The following is a 23,367-nucleotide window of genomic DNA, read 5'->3' as shown; positions in this document are numbered from 1 at the left end:
AAAAAAAAAAAACCCTCTAAATAACCCAATCAATAAATGGGCAAAGGAACTAAACAGACACTTCTCAAAAGAAGAAATACAAATGGTCAACAATTACACGAAAAAAATATTCAACATCTCTAGCAATTAGGGAAGAGCAAATTAAAAGTACATTGAGATTTCATCTCATTCCAGTCAGAACGGCAATTATTAAGAATACAAATAAACATAAATGTTGTTGAGAATGTGGGGAAAGTGTACACTCATACATTGTTGGTGGGACTGCATCGTGAAACCGCTTTCACTCTGTGAAAGCACTCTGAAAAACAGTATGGAGATTCCTTAAACAAGTAGGAATGGAATTACTATATGACCTAGTTATCCACTCCTCTCTATATATCCAAAAGATCTAAAATCAGTGTACTACAGTGATACAATCATATCAATGTTTATAACAGCACAATTCACAATAGTCAAGTTATGAATCCAACATAGGTGTCCTTCAAGAGATGAATAAAGAAAAAAATGTCTTATATACTAATTGGAATAAGTTATATCCCAGGTATGTATAATATGTGAAAATACACTCTACTGTTATGTATATCTAAAAAGAACAAATACAAAATAAATTAATTAATTTAATAAGAAAATGTGGTGTATATATACAATAGTGTATTTACTCAGCCATAAAGAAGAATGAAATTATGGCATTTGCCAGTGAATGGATGGAACTGGAGATTACTCATTCACTATGCTAAGGTGAAAAAGCTAGTCCCCAACAGTCAAAGATTGAATGTTTTCTCTGATTGTGGAAGATAATAAAAAGTGGGGGATGGGGGGCAGGGAGAAAAAAAAGAGATAGAGAAAGAAAGGGGAAAAAAGGGAAGAGGGAATTCCATCAAAATGGAGGAATGCTCAGTAAACTAAGAGGATTAAAAGGGTGGAAGGAAGGACAGGATAGGGGAAGAGCAGGGGACTGAATCTGACTGAACTTTCGTATGTACATACATTATCATGGCACAGTGAATCTCAACATCAAGTATATCCACAAGACACTAATTATAAAATTTTAAATAAATTGCCGAAAGGCCATTACTGTAGAAGAAGGAGAGCAGGGGGAGGGAGGAGTTAAGGAGGAAGTAAGTGCTGGGGACTGAATTAGAGCAAATTATATTCCATGCTTTTGTGATTGTGTCAAAATGTACACTATTTTTATATAAAACTAAAAAGAATCAATAAAAAATTAAATTGCTTCAGTTTAAAGAATAGTTTTGTTTACAAATCAACAAATAAAAAACCTCATTAAAATCACTAAATAACTAGTATGACTAATTGTCTAAAAATTTTAAAAAGTTAAATGATTCAGCATAGTACAGTATGATGCTATAAGGTAAAAATGTTAATTTTCTCTGCTGGTTATAAAACACTGAAAATAGGGGCTGGGATTGTGGCTCAGATGAAGAGAGCTTGCCTAGCACGTGTGCAGCACTGGGTTCGATCCTCAGCATGCCATAAAAGTAAATAATAAAATAAAGGTTTTGTGTCCAACTATAACTAAAAAATATTTTTAAAAAAACTTTTAGAGATCCCCTGATTATTAATATAATTTTTTTCTTTTTATTTATGTTTAGAGAAATACTCTGGTGATCAGAAGATGACTGGTTATTGTTTGAGCTTTTAATACTAAATTATGACAATTCATATCACAAATGGCAAATAGATTTTGATTAATGTTTGAAACTCTCTGGCACTTTCTGAAGTTTTATGAGAACACTTCTAGGCTCAGAAGGAAGGCTTGCCTTAACTGATTATTGATGCCTGTATTGAATATAGAATAGAAAAGAATAGGCGTAGATCCCATATATTTAATATCTGTGTTATAAAATCTAAACTTTAGTACTCCTGGAGACAGGAAATTGCAGTGGGAAGTATTTAATAATATAATTAACCAGAAAAAATAGTTTCAATTTATGCAGCTGAAAATTCTTCTCTAAGTTTTAACACTATAATCCTACATTAAATGCTATAATCCTGCCTTGGTAATTTCTGAGGGTAAGAATCTTATTTTTGTGACTCAAGGATTCTGGCACACCTCAGAATCATAATTTTTAGTATCAGTTTTTTACAAGTGAGACTCATAATCTGAATGAACTCACTAGAAATGTTCTCTTTGCCATTCATTGGTGCTCTTACTGAATTCCTGATCCTCAATTTTACTTAAAAATTCCTCATTAGGAATAAAGAAAATTTTACTAATTTTTTTACCATTGTTTTATTTAATAATGACTTCAGGTCATATTTTAGTTCATAAGTCATCAATATTTACAGGAGCACAAGGTGTTTATTGGCACAATTCTAACACAGAGGCATTCTCCATAAAGTTAATTGAATAATTTCAGGGGAAAAAACACTTGGTGGCAATAAGAACTTTCAGGGCAAATTAAGACTTAAATCTTTTTTTTTAAGATAAAGAGAGAGAGGAGAGAGAGAGAGAGAGAGAGAGAGAGAGAGAGAGAATTTTAATATTTATTTTTTAGTTTTCGGCAGACACAACATCTTTGTTTGTATGTGGTGCTGAGGATGGAACCTGGGCCGCGCGCATGCCAGGTGAGTGCGCTACCGCTTGAGCCACATCCCCAGCCCAAGACTTAAATCTTTAAAATCATTTATGTAGAATTCAAACAGCTTTTGTACATTACAAGAAAAATAAATATCCAAGATCTGGTGTTACTAGAATTAATTTTGTGCCAAGAAAATGAAATCAAATTCTAGGTCTAAATGATTACTATGTTTCCAGTATTTATCCCAGTGCAGCTGTCTCAAACACCAAAAAGGACAAAATTCTAAATTTTCAGACAAACAGAATTGGGTGTGAATTACTTTTACTGATGCTTTATTTTCTTGACTCCCAAGAGACTAAGAGTAACTCCAATGTGAGAAACATTGGAAAATTGAATATTATAGGTTGATGCTGATAGGTGCCCTCCATCTATAATATGGAAATCTTAATCTGGAGGAAGATGATGTCATTAAAGTGTTATTAGCATCCCTAGAATATGATACTGCAAGCCAATGCTACAGTTTAAATATGAAATGTTCCCCAAAGACTTACATGTTGAAAACTTGGTTCTCAATGTAGCCATGTTCAGAGGCGAAGTTTTTATGAAGTGATTGGATCATTAGGGCTCCAACCTCATTAGTGGATTAACCTATTGATAGCTGTTTGAACTACCAGGAGGTGGTGAAAACTGTATGCAGGTGGGGTATGTTTGGAGGAAGTAGGTCACTAGGGTGTTACCTCTGTGACTATATCTTATACCTGGTCTCTTCTTTCCTTCTCTCCACCCTGTCCACATGCTTCCTACCTACCAGGAGCTGAGAAGCTTTCTGTCACCACACCCTTTTGCCATGATGTTCTGCCTTACCTTAGACTCAGAGCATTGGTATTGACTGACCATGGACTGCAACCTCTGAAACTATGATCCAGAATAAATCTTTCCTCCTCTAAGTTGTTTTTCTTAAATATTTGTCACAGTGATGAAAACAAACAAATAAGCAAAAAAAAAAAAAAAAAAAAAAACCCAAACCAAACAAAAACCCCCCAAAACTAACACAGCGGTAAGGAAAAAGATGTATGAAATGCTTTGTAATTTTTCTTATATCTCTTTCTCTCTGTTTTGAGAAATGAAACCTGGTAGCAGTTTTGTAATATGTCTATTAAGAGAACAGATGAACTCTTCCTCTCAGTTCCCCCCACACTGTGAAAGTTCAGTGTAATGAGATTATTGTTAATAACTGAGGTTACAAAACTGGAACACAGTGGAGTGACATGAACAGCTCATATTGGCATGAGACATCAGTGCATATCTCTTTTCAGCTGCATTCAATAGTATAATGTCGGTAGCTTGAAATTGTCCATGATGGGAGAATGTATACCACAGAAAGAGGCAAATACTGCAAATCATTATCTACTCTGCTTCTTGCCCATTCCACTGGAGAAAAAGTAAATCTTTAATATGACTCTATATTAGTAAATATATTACAGGAGTTTCCAATCAGAGTATTGAGTTCTTTTGGATTGCCCAAGTAACCATCAGCATTAGAGGGAAATATACTACATTTACATGAACTCCAAATAGATGGTTAATTAATCAATCTAAGGATTCTTAGAAGTCAAGAGCAAACTTTAATCAAGAAGAAACTCTTTTATAGATGTAATCAGGGCAAATGAAATCATTTAATTTAACTTAAAGAATTATAGACATGTAAATTTCAGATACCAAATACCAGAAATAGCAGTATTTGTATTTATTTTGTATTTTAACATATTTATTAACAATCAATTTTACCTGTACTAATGTTCATCATTGCTGAGTTTGATCTCTTTACACAACAAACAAACATTCAAAAAATATTTAATAGACTTCATATTCTAATAAGATCAGGCATTCTATCTTTTAGTGATTGAATTTATAAAATCACTGCATTCTATCTTTTAGTGATTGAATTTATAAAATCACTGTAAGATGTCTGTCTTATTTATAAAAGTGCATAAAAAAGTTCCTCTGTTACAAGGCTTGAAAATGAACAAATGTATATTATGTTCCTCTAGTAATGTGTGTTGATGGATTCATTACATTATCTTTATACTGATGCACACTAAAGCATGGTGGGTCATTGACCTTCTCCTTTCTCTCTCAACTAAAAGGTGCATTGTAAATGGATGCCCACTTTCTTAGAAAAAAGAGTCAATTTTTGTAGAAGCAGACTACAATTCAGTGGAAACTGTTTTAAACATTCTTATGTCTGGCAAGATAATACACATTCATAGAACCTCTTAGCTTTTGGGCTAGTGCTTCATCTATAGTTCATAAAGTGATTGTGACCTACCAATAATATGTGACTGGGATGTACCATCTAGTGTAATGAGTGATTTATGTCCTCTATAAACTCAACAAAAAAATGAAAGAATTATTTTGACAAAAAATAACTATGGGCCATTCTACTATGCCCTTACCACAATATATGAGTATGTACATAAATAATTATTTGATAATATTATTTTCTCCTATTAGTTTTCTGATAATAAGGGTCCTTGTACGTGTTTTGTTGAAGGAATAGTTAAAATCAGAAGAGTTTAGGGGATGGGATGAGAACTCAGATAATAGAGTATAGAAATATTGGGGAAAAAAGCAAAATTAGTTGCATGAATTATCATTTTGGACTGACTGTCCATATGATTCTAATTAACAGAACAAAAACCAGCTCAAATCTTGAACTTTTTTAATTTTCTTAGTTTAATATTGAGTTGTAGAAATAGATGAGAAGTGACTTTGACTAAACTGCTTTTTGCTCGCTTAATGAGGTGAAAGTGTGGTGTTTATAGTCAATTCTCAACTGAAACCACCCATCAGAAGTCACTGCCAAAGTCACAAATTGTTGAAATGGTGTCTATCTGGATGCTTTCACTGAACATGGCACCTCTACCTATTTTTTTTAATGTAATAGTTATGATACTCTTTGTATATCTGAAATGTTTTTGTTTTTAAAAGAAATTAAAAGCCCCACTAGTGCAGTAATCCAGACATTTATATTGGTCAATAGAGAAGAGTTTGTTTGGAAACCTAATGAGAAATGCACAATCATCACAGAACTGAAGTTTCAAAAGAGAAGAAGAATTATGTTAATACAATGCTAATCCTGAGCTAATGTGTTTAGTGCTCTAAAGTGTGCTGACTCAGTACAAGTGTATAGCTATGGTCTTTGCTGAGATGTGTGACACATTCAGCACATTTAAAAAGTGACCATTCCTTTGAGGCATTGATTATGAACAATGAAAATGATCAGTGAATTAATTTTCAGTAATACATTATCCTTGATAATGTGAAACAATAATGTCTACAGTATCCTATTTCCTTCAAAAACATTACTAACATAATATTCAATCACAAAATATATTGAAGATATTCTTGATATTCTTTTCTGATGGAAAAGTATGTTAGTGTTCAGTATGACTCAGACCACCAACAGAGAGTAAAAGATATGTAGGATTTGTATGAAAGAGTTAATTTCCTTGAAAGAAATCTGAAAAACCAGATGTGCATACTTAATTGGAAGCAGCTTCCAGCAGCAAGATTTGAAGGGTTGATAAGTGGATTGATTGGGATGAAAGACTATATTTTATATCTGCTACCTCAGAATATGTCTGCTTTCTTTTACCCCTCACATTCTCCTACTCATTTTAGAAAACAGATTAAATTCTTAGTTCTGAACATTATTATTTAAAATGTTATAGGCAGATCTGTCTGTATGAGCCACAATCTCAATAAAATGCTATCATATTTTCCACTGTTGGGATTATAATTTGTTTGAAAGGTGGCAAATTTACTTTGGGGAGAGTGGTGTATTCTTACCTTACAGTGCATATCTATAGAATACATATCTCAAATATCTATCACTGTTTTATAAGTGTTCACTGAAATAGTAATTATAATACTAGCTAACGCTTATTGAGCATTAGGTATGCCAGGCAGTGAGATATAAGTAAATTAAAATGGGCCCATGGGGAGATACCCTTAGTAAATAGAGACCTCTAAAAAACATGACAAGCTTGCTTCTTTGGTTAAAGACAAACAGAATATTCAGTATATACTTGTAAGAGATTAGACATATTGTTAATGTCACCTACCTGAGGAACTTACACAGTATGCCACAAATGATTAATGGCTCTACTGTCTGACCAGAGAGAAACACTCTGACCTCCAAGTATAGGATGGTCAGCATGGGACTTAGCTGCCATGAGACTTGATTGCTAATAAAGTTTGTAAATATTTTCCAAATCAGTAAAATCTAACAGTGGCTCACCTGCTTAGGATCCCACTGGCAGGTGAGATCAGTTCCATAATCAGAGATCTCAAATCTGATCATATCACTTGTCTACTCCCTTGAGAGGTGAGGATCAACCACATTCCCTTTTGAGAGTGAATTCCTTTGCTGTCCTTAAGTAAATCTTTATCTGCACCTTGCTTAATGATGCAATTCTTTCTGTAATGAATGTCAAAAACCTGTGTAGTTACAAATTGAGGTCCCCCTTTCTTAGGACCTCCTTGTACTCCCTCTAGTGACAACTGCACTTTACAGTTCATTGAAGTAGAGCAAGTTATTGCTATTTGTTTTACAGATGAGGAGGCATACATTGCATGTTCATATCAATGTATTTTTTCGTGTTACTTTCCATCTGTTAATAAAAGACAGATTTCAAAGAGTAACTTCCTTCATGTGGATTTTTCTGCAACTTCTAACAAAATGTGGGAGGATTGACAGTCATATCCAATATGATTTTCCCTCCTTTGATTATCACAATTCATATAGGTTCAGAGATATTGTTGCATTTTTTAAAAATAAAAACTTCCACAAGGTTTTATTGCTTCACATTTAGATTGTACATTTAGATTACAACCCTCACGAAATTATTGTAAGTGATGTCAGGTAGGAAAAAGATATTTAGCATTTGGATGTTCAGTTGATCCAGCATCTTTTATTGCTGTAAACTTTTTAAAATATAAATATTAACACATATTAATTGTAAAAGGGTTACACTGTGACATTTCCATACATGCCTATGTTGTTTTAATTATATTTACCCTTCCTACTATCCTCTTGTACCTTCCCTTCTCTCTCCTCTACTCTGATCTCCTTCCTAATAGTTCTTCACTTTCAGATCAACTTTTTTTTTTTTTTTTTAATTCACATGTGAGAGAAAACACACGAGACTCATCTTGCTGTGTTTGGCTTCTTTCACTTAACATAATGACCTCCATTCCATTCCACAGATGACCTGACTTATTCCATTGTGTATAGAGAACACATTTTCTTTATTCATGAACATGTACAGGCATAAGTATCACATTTAAACTTTTAAAACCTTATCACCATTAATATTTTATGATGTGTTTTATGAGGGAATGAAGCAATGGGAAGATGCTGAGAAAAATTAAAAGAATTTTTTTTATTCTTAAAAAAGAGATAAATTTGGATAGAGGATTTAATATTGGTCATAGATGGATAACCTCAGAGAGGTAATAGACTTTTTGTGAGAAAAGTACAAGAGAAATGACAAAAATATACAGGGTTACTAAACACATATTTTAGTCACATTTGTTTACAGAATTACTCAAAAATATAAAATCTTCCATGGGCCAAATTAAGACAATCAAAGGTGAAGAACAATAGTAAACTAACATTTATTGAGCATTTTCTCTGTGCTGGGCATTGTATCCTTCAAGATGTCTGTGAGATAGGTCTTTTATTATTTTCCATTTTATAAATGAAAAATCTGAGGTTGACAGAGAGGAAACAACTTTCCAAGATCTCAGAACTATGTCATGGCTGATCTTAAACTCTAAAAGTTGGGCAGGTTATCACCACACAGTGTTACTGAAAATGAACAATGTTTTTATAGAAGCCAGGATGACAGAGAATCCTAAGTCTTCTAAGCAAGAGCACTCCGAAAGGTAATATAATTTATCTATTTTTAAAGGTATGCTACAAAGTACTAGTTTCATTATAAATTAGTTTTTTAAATGTCACAGCTTATGGTATTGATACTTCAATATTTTATCTATATGGCTAATACCATAATAAAGTCTATATTTCACAATAAGCCTTTTTGATTTTCTGATTTGAATTTATTATTACTATCTATGTCTTCATTTTCTGAAATAGTTTGGTTTTGCCAATAAATAACAACAAAATGAAATAACCTGTTTATCAAAGAATAGGCAAAAATAAATGAAGAGATAATCATATATAAGCATATATATTATAAATGACTATATGCAAATATATAAATAAACAACAGTTTTTTTACACCTTAAAAACTCCAAATCTGGGGGGCTGGGGATGTGGCTCAAGCGGTAGCGCGCTCGCCTGGCGTGCGTGCGGCCGGGGTTCGATCCTCAGCACCATGTACAAACAAATATGTTGTGTCCGCCAATAACTGAAAAATAAAATGTTAAAGTTCTCTCTCTCTCCCCCTCTCTCTGTCTCTCTCTCTCTCTTTAAAAAAAAATATTAAAAAAAAAAAACAAAAAACTCCAAATCTGTAATTATGCAGACTTGAAAAGAAGTTGTAAAATATCTCCTGAAATATTCTGTTTAGAAATTCCTTGGAAACCAAAGTTTAATCATTATCAGTCATTGTAATGTTTAAGCCCAGCAGCTTTTACTCTGGAGAAAAAATTCAATTTAGCAACAGAAAAGTATGAAATTACACAATGGATTTATTCCCTAAAACTTTCAGTAAAAAATCAACTCTTTAAAATTTTCCTTAACTTTTCTTAAGTTAAAAAATGAGAATATAAAAACTTTGGGACATTACCAATGTTTAGATTTCATTTTTTTAGAGCTAAAATCTTTATTTGATTATAAACATCACAGTGTGCTTTTCAAATAGCTGTTCAAAAAAGCACCCACAAATGTAGGTTTTTATTTAATACCTGTTAGACTGCTTAGTATATCAAGTTTTAAGAAATTCATGTAGCAAACATATATTTTAAACTCCTATAGTTATGTTTTTTTTTCACCAAATGTTAAATAAATATGCAGTAAAACCATCTCTTTGTACACAACAGAATCAATAGTAACTGTTAAACTTCAATAAATATAAAATAAACCCAAGTTAATTAAAAATAGAATTCCCCATTCTGTCTCCAGTATTAGAATCCAGTATATCTGGAATAGGCTCAAGAATATATGTTTAGTAAATGCTTCAGTGCTTCATGTAGGAGTGTTGTGCCCTACTTGGCAATACACTAATCAAAAGATTTCTACCAAGGATTTGAGATTTTAATATTTTCACTAGTAGAGGAAATATCAATCAAATTTGTTATTTAAATGGATGTGGTTAGCATTACAATCCATTTTGCAGTTAAAATTCAGACCTGATTTTTGACTATGGCAATTATTACCTATTTGAGAACAATTAGAAATCTGGAAGAATCAGAAAATATCAGTTTTGGCCATACTTGAGTACTATCCAGGCAGTAAAGATAGGGAGAGAGGCTAAGATTTCAAGAAAAAAGAACAAGAAGGTTAGACTGATATTTGGCATTGTTTATTCTCTTTCACTGGTGACTGAGAGTCTGAGTATCTGAGCTAAATTTTCTGCAATATTGAAGCTTATCATGGGAGTGTAGAAATTGGAACTCTAGGTCCTATCAAGTAGGAAGAGCTCTAGTGAATATGGATACATGATATATATTCTCTCTTCTTGAATGATAATATAACCTATGGAGCTAGACTAAAGTGGATTAAATCATAACTCTAAAATTTATTATTTTATGGTCAGCAACTTTATAAACATTCTTTATGAGAACCATTTTCCCATTTGTTCAGTCCTTTGGTAGATACAAAATGTATGTCTACTATAATTCTGAGAGTTTAGTGTGTATTAGTTTGTTGTGATAGGGTTATAATTTGACTCTAATACAGTGACTGGTATATAAGAGTACTCAGTAAACACATGCTGAGTGAAAGAATTCATCAAAGGGAAAGCAACAGACTTCTAATGGGAATTTCCTTTAATTTTGTGCATTTTCACTTATATAGGAATATAAATGTCATTGATGTTATCATTGGCTAATTTCATTTTCACTACACGATTTTAAGGAAATTGGAAGTAATTAATGATTTTATTTCACACATGTAAACAAAGTAATTTAATGAAAGCTGAAAGGTTTGTAATGAATGACCCACATCTTATAGCTTCTCATATTACAATATTTTGTTTGGTTTAGACTGGAGTCTTGACATAATTTTTATGAAAGTCTTTCTTCTCTCTGTAGGATTCTTCTAGATTTAGGGCAAAATTTACCTGAAAACAAAGTGAAGCTCTCAAGTTTATACATGACAAATTTACCGGACTATCTGACTGTGGGAATTCTATGTAATAGTAGTTCTTCTTAAAAGACAAAACAAAATGTTAGCATTTGTTAGGTATATATGAATATTTCATTAGTGATTTATTATTTAAATTCTCTAGACAAATTTAGAATTAGATTCTACAATAGTGAATTCAAGGAATGAATAAAACTGATTATAATTCTGAAAACATTTTATAAGAAAAGCATACAAGTTTAAATATATTCTGTCATAAAGCTGTTCTTATAAGTACAAGGTAAAAATAAATTAATAATAAGAGGATAAATACTGAGACAAAAAAAAATTCTATTCATCTTAGAACTTAATTGGGAACCCTCGACAAACTCTCTAGAAATAGAATACTGCATCTGCACTTCTAGTCAACTTTAACTCACATATTAAGAATTGCCTTTATTTTCTTGGCAGGATTAGTTTTTCCTTCTTAAATTTCAACATAGCTTTTAATAATAGAATTGCTTAATTTTGAATTTCTTATTTTTTTACTTAGGTTCTATTAATATGTATTTGTATACTCATACAAAATTTCAGTTACTCTACATTTTTTCACTTTTATATTTATTTATTAATTTTTAATGTTTGTTGTGTGTAGATGATATTTTATATTTGCTGTCAGAGTCTATTTGGGGTTGAAATTTTGGTGAGGGTTAGTGCTCGGGTCCATAGATGAAGGGAAAGTGCCAAATCTTTACAAATTAGGTTATTCATAAGAAACCTTTGTGTATGTATATGACTTGTTTTAAACTAATGGAAGAAATTTAAATGAAGATTCCTATATGGACCTATATTTGAAAAAGTATCAAAAGAAAGCAGTAAAAAAACAACTCAATTAGATGTTTGATGTTCATGAGGAACAATTTCCCAAATTTTCAGTAATTATGGAAATTGAAACATGAGTGCAAATTAGCAAATGAGCTTCAGATTTTTGACTGAATGATGATACTTGTCCTCATAACTTTAAGGATGGGGTTTGGCCATATGACTACCAGGCCTTGACCCAGTTTTTACATGTAGTATTATATACAATTAAATAGTTGAATGGTTTATTGGTTTGGAAGTCGTTGTAGTCTTCACTATATATATGATCAATTTTTTGACTTAAATTATATGAACTAATATCCATGCTTATATTTCAGGAGGTTGGTAAAAACCTTGAAAAGTAGGCAAACAGTTATGTTTTTGAGTATTTTTCAGGGGAGAAGAGCAGAAGAGTTCTCAAAGTGTACTGAAAGATGATCTATTGAGAGATGATCTATTGAGAGGTGGAAAAATTTTTAAAGACTATTTGTATGTTCGTTTACTTTATTCTCACTAAGTTTTCATTCTGGAGGAAAGATTTGTTGTTTATTAATATTAAAACATTAATAGCTCTAGAAACAGTTTAAATCCATTATATAGTTTCTAAACTAAACATATATAAACCATTGGGAAAGTTGTATAAATATTAGTGTGATTATGTACCACTGATGAATATGATTTGTTCATACCATGCCATACATTTAAACACAAGTGAGCAAAAATATTTTGAAATAATGTTTTATTTTATAAATATCTGGACAAATGATATTTTGAAAATAAAATCTTTCCAGAAATATTTTATGGTATTTTAGCTTCAAGCTGACATGCAAAAATGTAAATAAAAGGACCACGTGGATTTGCATAATAGTGATAAGCAGTAGGTCATACTGGCTGGCTGTTACCAAGAAAATTAGGCCTGTGTCAATTGCACAAGAAATAATGTTTTAGCTACAGATGATCCATTTTTATTTTATTTTTGATGCTGGGGAATGATTAGTTTAAAATGCATCTCCTGGGTTATTTAAATCAACTCTTTAGGGGGATTAGTAGGTGATTCTTCCTTATTAGTCAACTATAATTCATTAGTAGTTATAACTTAGATTCTTTCTTGACTTTAGTAACTATAAATCTTCTGTTTCATATCACATGCCCTATGATCTGGCACTTGCCAAATACTTATGAAGATCTCTGAAATTTGAGATGCTTAATGAACCTATTCACTATTCATTAATCTGTCTTGCAAGGATTTGTTAAATCATTTTTGGTTTCTGGTTTTCCATAATTATTTTCTAAATATATGTAGAAACACAAAAATATAGGAAATATAATTATACAAGATACAAATCCTGTTTAACCATGGATTGCTATGGTCTTTGTTACCCACTAAAATAGAGAATGCCCATTTTTTAAAACAAAATTTCAAAACCTGTTTTTACATTTGAATCATCTCAATAGCTAGGTAAACCGACTCTACTATGTAATGATTCGTTTTGTTTGGAGAACATGTTCTCCAAACAGGGAATGCATCCCAGTGCATCCCAATGATACTGAAGCCTTCTGCCTTCTCAGTCCTTTGAAACATAGCTTAAAATGTAGGTTAAGAAGATATTGACCATCTGAGCACTTTGGCTGGGTTGTGGCTCAGCGGTAGAGTACTTGCCTAGCATGTGTGAGGCACTGGGTTTGATTCTCAGCACTGCATATAAATAAATAAAATAAAGGTCTATTGACAACTAAAAGGTATTTAAAAAAAATAAAGCAGTCCTAAAATACACTTGGCAAATTCATGCGTTTTATACATTAGGCCCTTTGTCAGTTTTAGTGTTTCTAATTTAATTATTATTATTAATTATTTTTACAAATATCATTCTGGACACTATACTGGGTATTTTACATGTTCATACATAAAAGCCTCAGAAATCTCAGTGCTCAAAGACAAATCACTTGTTGGTAAGCTGGCATTGGATCTAAAGCCAAGTTTCCTTACTTCTGGGTCTTCCCATCACTTAAAGCACTTTTCCTGGTTTCCCAGCAGGACAGAAGCAGAGAATTAGATGGAAAATCAGAAGGCTGTCTGACATAAGCACAAAATCAAAAAGAGAAGTACTCTATGCTTATATATCTAAGATGTTTTTGTCTCTACTCTGGAGGCCCTGTTAAGTTACAGCAGATGTTTAAATCTTTTTAAAATCCCAAATGGGATCTGTTTAAGACTCTGAGCCTTAGAGACAGCAGGCTTGTATCCTAGCTCCTTCCTGTTTAGAGGAATTATTCTGTGAGATGCCATCTCTCAAGGCAGCATATCTGAAACCTATATATGCACAAATCTTAAAAGGAAGATTTCTCATGCAGTCCTAATGCTTAAGCAAATTGTTTTATTTATGGCAAATGTTAAAAGTGTACAAACATAAGAGTAGGTATGGATTCTTTATGTTTATAATTCTGATACATCTGTGGAACAAAAGTATTTAAAAATATAAACAACATATTAAAAATAAGTAAAATAATAGCAAACTAATAATATTCATATTTCAAACTGTTTTACTGAACTGCAACATACAATGATGTACACAAATTGTGTAAAATTAGATAAATTTTATACATACATTGTTTTAATTTGTATTCATCTGAGTAATAACAACCTCAGTTGAGATATAAAATATTTATAGCTCCTCAGATGACTCCTCATAGGTTTTCTCACTCGTGCTGTTCACCATTCACCTCCTTACCTCAGATGCAACCAATATTTTGTTGAAATTCATATATGTGGACACATAGAATACATTATTTATGTTAGTCTTCTGTATTTTTTATGTTTCCTTTGAGATTCTTCAAGAAGTATTATCTTAACATAACACATCATTCATTTCTGTGAAGATGAGCACAAGGCACAACCAAGCCCATTGCTTTATTGTATTTGGCTTTATTAAACTAACATGTGCACTGTAGTTATTCAATTCTTCTGCCACTTTAAAATAAAATTTTTAGATTATAGCTATCAGAAAAATATAGAATTAAAAATGTTAACGAGTTGTTTGTGTAACTCTAAAATCTGTAGATCCCAATTGGTAGTATAGTGATTCAGAAGGAAGAATTATCTATACTTAGCCACATAAGCTTTGACAGATATCTGAGTAAAAATCCTGTCCTGAGGGCCTTTTACTGGGAAAACTCTTTCAGAAGAGAAGCAAAACATCTCGTCTACCACTTCACAACTTCTCTGAGGACTGGCGTTCATTCTGGAAGACATTCGTTTTTAGCTAATGCGTTGTTTTCTTTTCAGCTTACTTGGGCAAAATTTGAGCGTATCCCATTAATGCTGACAATACTTGCAGGTTCCTCAGAAACTGCATCTGTGTTCAGCACTATATTTCAGAGAAAGTTACAATGGGGACACTGCAAATAACTAGAACAATACCCATAATGTCAGGATAATGTTCTTTAGTAACCAAGTGAATTGATAAAAAGGATTGACACTAGTCTAGCTCTGCTCTCAGGAGGGCTGTCAGGAAGGCTATGTAATGAAATTGGGGACAATAAAAAGACCCTGTCATGCCATTTGTAAAATTCTTTATAGTAGCACTTGAAATTAAATGCATTCTTTATAGCTATGCTTATATTGTAGTTTTATTCAAGTACTTATTTTGAGATCTTTGGGGAAAAGTGTTCTTACAGGCATAGAGAAAGTTGTAAAAGTGAGGTGGAAGTAGAAATAAATAAGTGGTAGTGCTTAAATAGCATTTTTTCCAGTGTAGAATGCTCCAATAGAGACAATGCAAACCAATAATTAATAATTTGTCAGTTAGAAAATCGCTATTTCATTTATATCTAGGATCAAACTCTCTTTTCACCTCAGAAGGAAAACAAACATGGACATGTTCAAACTCAGACTACTGTAGGAAACTACCTGAATATAAAATACATTTTAGTGACTTTCAACTCTGATCATTACAATTTCATTACTTACTGGAAAATTATAATATAGCATAAATCATAACAAACAAGTTGGGTGATTTTTATTACTTTAACCTTGAATGACCATGTAATAGAATCACAGATCTAAATCCTGCTTTAGACTTGATTTAGCTCTTCTTTTAGGTAGACACATGGCTTCTCAGAAAGGTCTCTTACTACATTTTTCAATAAATTCCAGAGTCCAAATGTGTAGGTAATAACAAAACCAGTCCACTATACAAAAAAGTGACCAACATGCAAGAATAATTTGGGAACTAAACTCTGTCCATGAGGAGTAAAACATGTGTTCCTTTAGATATCTGAAGGACTGATAGATTTCTCATCCCATAAAACTTTATTTTTTAAATCAAAATATAAAAAAAAATTAGAGAAGGAATTAATTTTAATGAAGGGATGGGTATTTACCTAAAATGTTTGGTAAGTTATCAAAAAGGGTAATTTTTGTTGTTGTTGTTACTGATGCATGTAGCCATAATGAATCGTATTTTCTCTAAATTTTCTGTTTTTTTGCAGCAATCATTAGTGCTCTCTGACAAATGGCATTGCCTTCGATGTCATTGTCATCATGTAATGTGCTTTGGCTAATAAAATGAAAGACATGGCATGAGTTACTTCTGGAAAAAAGTTTTAGGAGCAGATATGTCACTTGCCTCTCCATCTTTTTCCATGATTTGTTTTCTTATCAAAGCAACTTCAATATTATCCTGATTCCTAGATTGAGGATGACAATGGGCAGAGTCACAGCTACCAGGATGGACAGGGAGTGTGAAGGGGAGAATACATTTTGCTGTTTGAAGGCACTGAAATTGTGGTGTTTGTGTTACTGAATGTTCCTTCTTTGATGAAGTCCCATTTAATAATATACTGGCTATGGCAAGAATCATCACAGAATGGCAACAGCTCATACCTGTCCATGTGCTCAGTATCTAAAAAAAGGCAAGAAAGGCAAGCAAAATAAAGGAAGATGGAGTTGAGTTATGGTTATGAGAGAAGAGGAGAAAGAAAAAGACTGGAGTATATCATGATCATTTTAAATTCAAATAATGGTTCTCTAGGGCACTTGTTCTTGCATAAAGAGCACACCACTAAGAAAAGAACTTGGAAAAGAAAGCACAAAAGCTCATTTTAAATATGTTTTTTGTTTTGTACACCTGTCGGAGAACTGGAGAAGAAAAGAGCCTATAAAATTGTATCTAGTATGAAATAACAGACTGTGATCTTAGTTGCAGAAAATTCAGAGACCACTGTTTTTGACCATTTTGCAAATCCAGCTAGTGAGAATTGAGGTGACACCTACGAGTCTGTCTGTAGGACGACGACGATGATATATGTTGGAAAATGGAAAATTCAGGTACTTGAAATTTATGTGTGAATGTCATCAATCAGCTTCATGGATTCAGTATTTATTTTGCCTTTGAGACCCAACTAAGAAGATAGAACATTCTAATTCTAAATAACTTAATTTGTTTGCTACTAAAATTACTCATTCAATACCAGCGGAAGAGATGGTGCACATTAGCTATGCTACAAACAAACAAAAAGAATCAAAACAAAAAGACAGATGCACTCACATTCTTTCATTAGATTGTAAAACTAATTCAATTCAAGACTGATTCAGTATTTGCCACATGCTTTGTTCAGGAACCGTGATGTATTGTTCACATCAGCCAACAAATTAAAACAATAACAACAGTTAACTCTCTCAGAATGCTCACTAATTGCTGAGACTTGTTCTAAGTTCTTTCATATAAGAAGTTATCTAATCTTTTCCACCACCATGAAGCTGATTGATGACAACAGGTGGGTGCTACAATGATCCTGTTTTGTAGACAAGAAAACCAGGATAAAGCTTCTAGAGAAGCCAAGAATCAAGCCCAAGTAAAGGGGCTCCAGTGTTCATAAGCCTTCTGCACTGCTATTCTTGGTAAGAAGGCAGCAAATGAGAGGAACCCAGGCACAAAGTTAGTCTAATTTCTAATGAAGATGCTTGATTTTTGTTTTGTGTTTAAAATTATAAAATGATATTATAATTCCAAAAATACTTATTTTTAAAGAAAAAACCTATTATTTCTTCCCATTTATGGTTAAACAGTTTTTTTATCATTATTCTAGACTTTTAAAAAATGCATATTTTACTTTAATATAGTTGTAAGTTAATAGAATATACATTTTTATATTATATCTATTCTCTTTTTACTAATTTTCATATACTAGTGCAGTTTTTAATACTTTTATTTTTTTATTTATTTTATTTTATTTTTTTTGCAGTGCTGGGGATTGAACGCAGGGCCTTGTGCATGCAAAGCCAGCACTCTTACCAACTGAGCTATATCCCTAGCCCCCATAAATATTTATTTTTAATGGCTAATATTCCAGAGTCCACATACCATTTTACTTAATTATTTTCTGTTATTGGCATTTTCAGTTGCTCTTAATTATTTCATTTTGTAAATAATGCTGTGGTGGGTAATATTTCCTTAGGACATATTTTCATAAGTCTCCTTGTAATTCATGCATCTACTTACATGTCATGATTTTTTTTTAACCAAACTGTGTTCTAATTGATCCTGTCATTAATGTGTAAATGCAATAATGTTAACCTTACTTTGTGAACATTTAGAATTATCATGATTTTAGATTTTTGTTAGTTTAGAAGGTGTGGAAGGGTATATGCTATTTTACTGGATTCTTTGATATCATAAAGTGATCATTAAGCTTAGGTTAGATTCTCTGGGAGAAGCTCCTTATGTGGTTAATATCAACATGGTTCAGTCCCGAACTTGTTGTGGGATCTGACCATAGAAATGACAAAAGTGAAGTAGACCTTCAGGTTTCTATTACCCTTGCAGTATAGGCAGAAGACTCATAAGCTGCCACAACTCCCCGTGAGGAGGATTATAGGAGAATAAGCATGCTACATGTTCTGATGCTTTAAGAATCTTTAACATTTTTATTTTCTATGGTGATCTGGTATTTTATATATGGCAGTTTACACAATTTCTCTTCCTGTTTAAATATTCAGTGTATTCAAAGTTTTTGATTCCAATTGAATTATCTATTAGAACTGGGTTTATTCTTTAAGATTGCTCATTTCTTTAGGTAATTGCTTATTCTTTTTTTTCTTACTTTGATGATTTTTTTTTAATTTGCTTATTCTTTTAAAAAATATATATATTTTTTGTATATCAGAGTCTGGAATCTATGAGGGGCAAATTTGTCCTTTAGTTGGAAGGGCAAGGGGAAGGCTTCTGATCTTGGCCTGGTAATTAGACACTCAGCAGTTTCTGCAAAAGTTTCTGGTTGATTTGGTTCTGCTTTTTGTACTGGTGAACACTGAGGTGTGACTCATATGAGTGATGACTTTGGGATTTTGGGAGAGGCTATTGGCACCCATATGGAAACTCTTCCCTTGAGCAGTAAATTCTCTCATTTGGTAGCCACTTGTCTTGATGGACATAAGGCCTCTGCTAATTCTCCTGTAATCCTCCTCACTGGTAGTTGTGACAGTTTATGGGTCTTCTGCTGACACTGCATGGCTGATGGAAACCTGAGGGGCTACTTCATTTGCGTCATTTCTATAGACATATCCCACAACCAGTACAGGACTGTACCATATTGATATTAACCACATAAGTATGTAAGGAGCTTCTCCCAGAGGATCTAAGCTGCCTAAGCATGACAGGAAGAGGACACCAGCAGTATCTGTCTTCTTCCCAATGCTTCTGGTCTCTCTAAACCTAATTTAATATATTTTATTATACTTTTGTTTTTGGAGCTCCAGTAGTAGATGAAACCAGGATATGTATTATACCTTGTCCCTTTTACATCCTTTTTTCTTTTTGTTTTTATTGATGTGTTTTAATTATACTGAGCAGTGAGTTTCATGTGGTCTTTTTATATGTACCCATAACATAATTTAATCAGTTTCATTCCCCAAACATCCCCTATCCCTCCCCTCCCAATCCTGCTTATCTTAACCCTTCTCTACCCCAATATTCTCCTTCTAAGTTCATTTTATATATATATATATATATATATATATATATATATATATATATATATATNNNAAGTTCATTGTGATGGGAACTTTTCAATGTTTGAGAGTGTGCTTTTTTTTTTTTTTTGTCTCCTTTAATACTTTTGGGTAGAAATCCATGTAGTTTAATAGTAAGATTGTGACATTAATTTTTTGTTTTTGTTTTCAATTGCCCATGCTTTTATTTCAAACCTTAAAGCATCACTTTATGTATGTGTCTGGTAAACATCCTAAGTTGGTATTTGCTTTATGATATAATCTAAATATTATTTTCATTAACAGGTGAATTAAACTCATTATATTAATGCTATGATGGAGATGTGGGGTTTAATTCTGTCATATGTGATATTTTCTCTTTATATGACTTTTAAAGGTGTTTTACTTGATGGTATATTTTTATTTATTTTTTATTTTTGTGATTATTTTGTTATTAAGTTTTCTATTTTTTTCTACCTCTCTCCTCTTTTTCTTCCATTATTCAATGGAAGACTATTTTAGTCATTGGTATGCTTTTCTTTAAAATATACTTTTTTTCTTTTTAACATGCTAATATGCTTATTACTTGACTTTATTTTAAGTGATGTTTTATTACCTTCATCTGTTAAAAAGGTATTAAATAACAATCTTATTCTTTCCAAGTCTTTTCCTTTAAGTTTCAAAATTTTTTTAAAATATAATTTTTCCATAATATTACTACAATATAATTTATCACTGCAATTTTTTCTCCCTATCAGTTGTGGCCTTACTTTTACAGTTCAATATTTTAAATGCTTTTTTTTGAGTCTTTTTGGTAAACTTCTATTAAATTAAATCAAGTTTAATTGGCTGATCTACCAATTAAAAAAAAGCCGTGAGAACAATATTACCAAAGTTATTATATGTTTAAAACTGGTTTTCTGTAGTGTTTATGACAGAGGTAAAATCTGGCTGGATATAATCTACTAGGTGCATACTTTTTAGTTTGGGTACCTTGTAAATGTTTTTCAATCGCCTTTTGATACTAAATGTTGCTACAGAGACTATGAAGTTCCCTTTACTTTTCCTTTCATGAATAGGACAATTTCATAGTATATCTTTTTGAATGAGACATTTTGTTAGGAAATAGAACAATAACTGCTTAGGACACTGAGACAATAGGTGTCTTCCAGGACTTGTCATGGCGAATAAGGCTGCCTGGATTTGTGGCTTGTTAGTGGCTTTCATTTAGGTCTGGCTAGCTTACTTTTCTCAGGGACCCAAACTGTCTGAGTGTTGGCTATCCCTTGACCATATGTATTTGATTATTTTATCACAAGCACTTTAAACATTTTTAAAATTTCGATTTTATTTCCTTTTAATTATCTCTGTATCTTTCAGTATGTTTTACACATTCAATTTTGTCTTGGTTTCTTATATGTGTCTGTGGTTTTTTGTTGTTGTGTATTTGTGCGTATGTGTGTGAGATCTGACAACTCATGTTTTATGTACACTTTTTGTCTTACTACTTCTTTGCCATTTAAAAAAAAAAACAGCTAAAAACATGTCTTTATATTGCTTAAAAAATAAAAAGAAAAAGAAACCTTATTGAAAATAACACCATAGAGCTTAAGTAAACATTGTATGAACTACTGGAGATATACAAACCAACTCATAAAGACATACATACAGCAACCACATATCCATACATACATGGTAATAATCTGTTTTCTACTGGCAGAACTATGTTTAGTTTTAAGTTTCCACTCACTAAAGTTTACCATGTAATATAAAAGAGGAAAAGTTCAATAAGAACAATATACAGAATGATCCAGATATTTTTTGCTGACAATAATATAATAAACCAGAAATTAATAACTAAGCACAAAGTCTTGGCAATTAAAAACCTCTTGCCTAAATGACTCTTGGGTATAATAAAAAATTAAAATTGCCACTAAAAAATAAAGAATAACAATAATTAAAACATTCTATCAAAATTCATGTATGCTTCATGAATTTTAATTAACTGCTCATATAAAAATTTATAATCTTATAAACTCATATTATTAAATGAAAAAACATTAAATGAAAATAACCAGCAAAAATTTTATCACAAGAAGTTAGAAAAAGAGGAAGAAACTTATCTAAGGAGAGACCATAAAAGAAATAAATACACAAAATCAGAATCAGTATATTGGAATAGTAAAAGAAGAGAGTTGGTGAAATGCTAAGTTAATTCTTTAGAGAACTAAATAATTATCAAATAAATATTTCAATCTTTGTAAGTTGTGAGGTTTGGCCTCCAACTTGTGATCTTCCTGCCTCAGCCTCCTGAGTCACTGGGATTATAGGAGTATGTCATGATGCCTGGCCAGAATACATTCTTTTCAAAGGAAAGAAAATTCCTAGTCTTTAAAAATTGTTCTAGAACATCTCAAAATTGAAAGTGTCCCATTTTAAAAATATGATCAACTCATTTTTGTTTAATAATGAGACCTACCATAAATTTCCTTCTAAATACAAAGTCATTTTCCCAGGATTTTCTTTTTTTTAAATTAAATTTAGTATTTAATAATTTTTAAAATCAATGTAATAATTATACATATTAATGTGGTACAATATGCTATCTCAACACATGCACACAATAAGCTAATTAATAATTAGATTAATTAGCATTTCTCTCTCCTTAGCATTTCTTTAGGTTTGGAGCCCTCAAGCTCCTGTAGACCTTCATAATGTACATAACACATTGCTGTGAATTGTAGTCACTTCAGTGTTCTGCGGAATACCAGAACTTACTCCTTCTCTCTGTGTTTTAGAACACATTTTCCAAACTCCCTGTCAACTTTCAATTTTCTGCACATGGATATACTTTGCAGTTTCTAATAATCATTATTCTACATTCAGATCAATATTTTTAGCCTCTGCATAAGAAAGAACATGTGATACTTTCCTTTCTGTTTCTGGCTTATTTAACTTAACATATTGTTCTCCAGTTCTACCCAGTTTGCTGCATATGGCAGGATGCCATTCTTCTTTGTGACTGAATAATACTGCATTGTGTTTTTACCACATTTACTTTATCCACCCATCCATCCATGGGTACCTGGATTGATTCCATATCTCAGCTATTGTGAAAAATGCTGCAATAACATGGACATGCACTTATCTCTTTGATATGGTGATTTCATTTCCTTTGGGTACATACCCAGGAGTGTGAAACCTGGATCCTATGGGACATCTATTTTTAGTTTTTTGAGGAACCTCCATACTGATTTCCATAATAGCTGTACTAATTTACATTCCCATCAACAGGGTGTAAGAGTCCATTTTCTCCACATCCTCACAAGTATCTGTTATTTTTTGTTGTTCTTGTCTTTTTTCTAATAGCCATTCTGACTAAGGTAAGATGATATCTCATTGTGGTTTTGAATTGCATTTCCCTGATAGCTGCTGATATTGAGCATGTTTTTAATATTTTTTTTGCCCATTTGTATTTCTTTTTTTGAGAAATGTCTTCTCAGATCATTTGTCCATTTTTAAATAGGATTGCTTCTTTGTTGTTGTGTTTATTTATTATTTTTTTTTAGTTCCTCATATATTCTGTATATTCATCCTTTGTCAGGAAGATACTTTGAAAATGTTTTCTCCCATTCTGTAGGCTCTCTTTACTATGTTGATTGCTT

The 23,367-nt window shown here is 32.0% G+C and overlaps 1 long non-coding RNA gene across 1 annotated transcript in view; it reads left to right on the top strand.

Moving 5' to 3' along the window:
- Window positions 1–19,383, top strand: part of LOC125617529 — a 23,227-nt gene extending 3,844 nt beyond the window's left edge. The window contains exons 2-3 of the long non-coding RNA XR_007348572.1: window positions 6,866–6,874; window positions 19,373–19,383. This is a non-coding gene — a long non-coding RNA (uncharacterized LOC125617529). The remainder of the gene's footprint in view (window positions 1–6,865; window positions 6,875–19,372) is intronic.
- The last annotated feature ends 3,984 nt before the right edge of the window (window positions 19,384–23,367 follow it).

The sequence above is a fragment of the Marmota marmota genome, unplaced genomic scaffold (genome assembly GCF_001458135.2).
Source record: "Marmota marmota marmota unplaced genomic scaffold, marMar, whole genome shotgun sequence".
Lineage (NCBI taxonomy): Eukaryota > Metazoa > Chordata > Mammalia > Rodentia > Sciuridae > Marmota > Marmota marmota.
The sequence above is the reverse complement of the archived record's forward strand: the minus strand, read 5'-3'. Positions and strand labels throughout refer to the sequence as shown.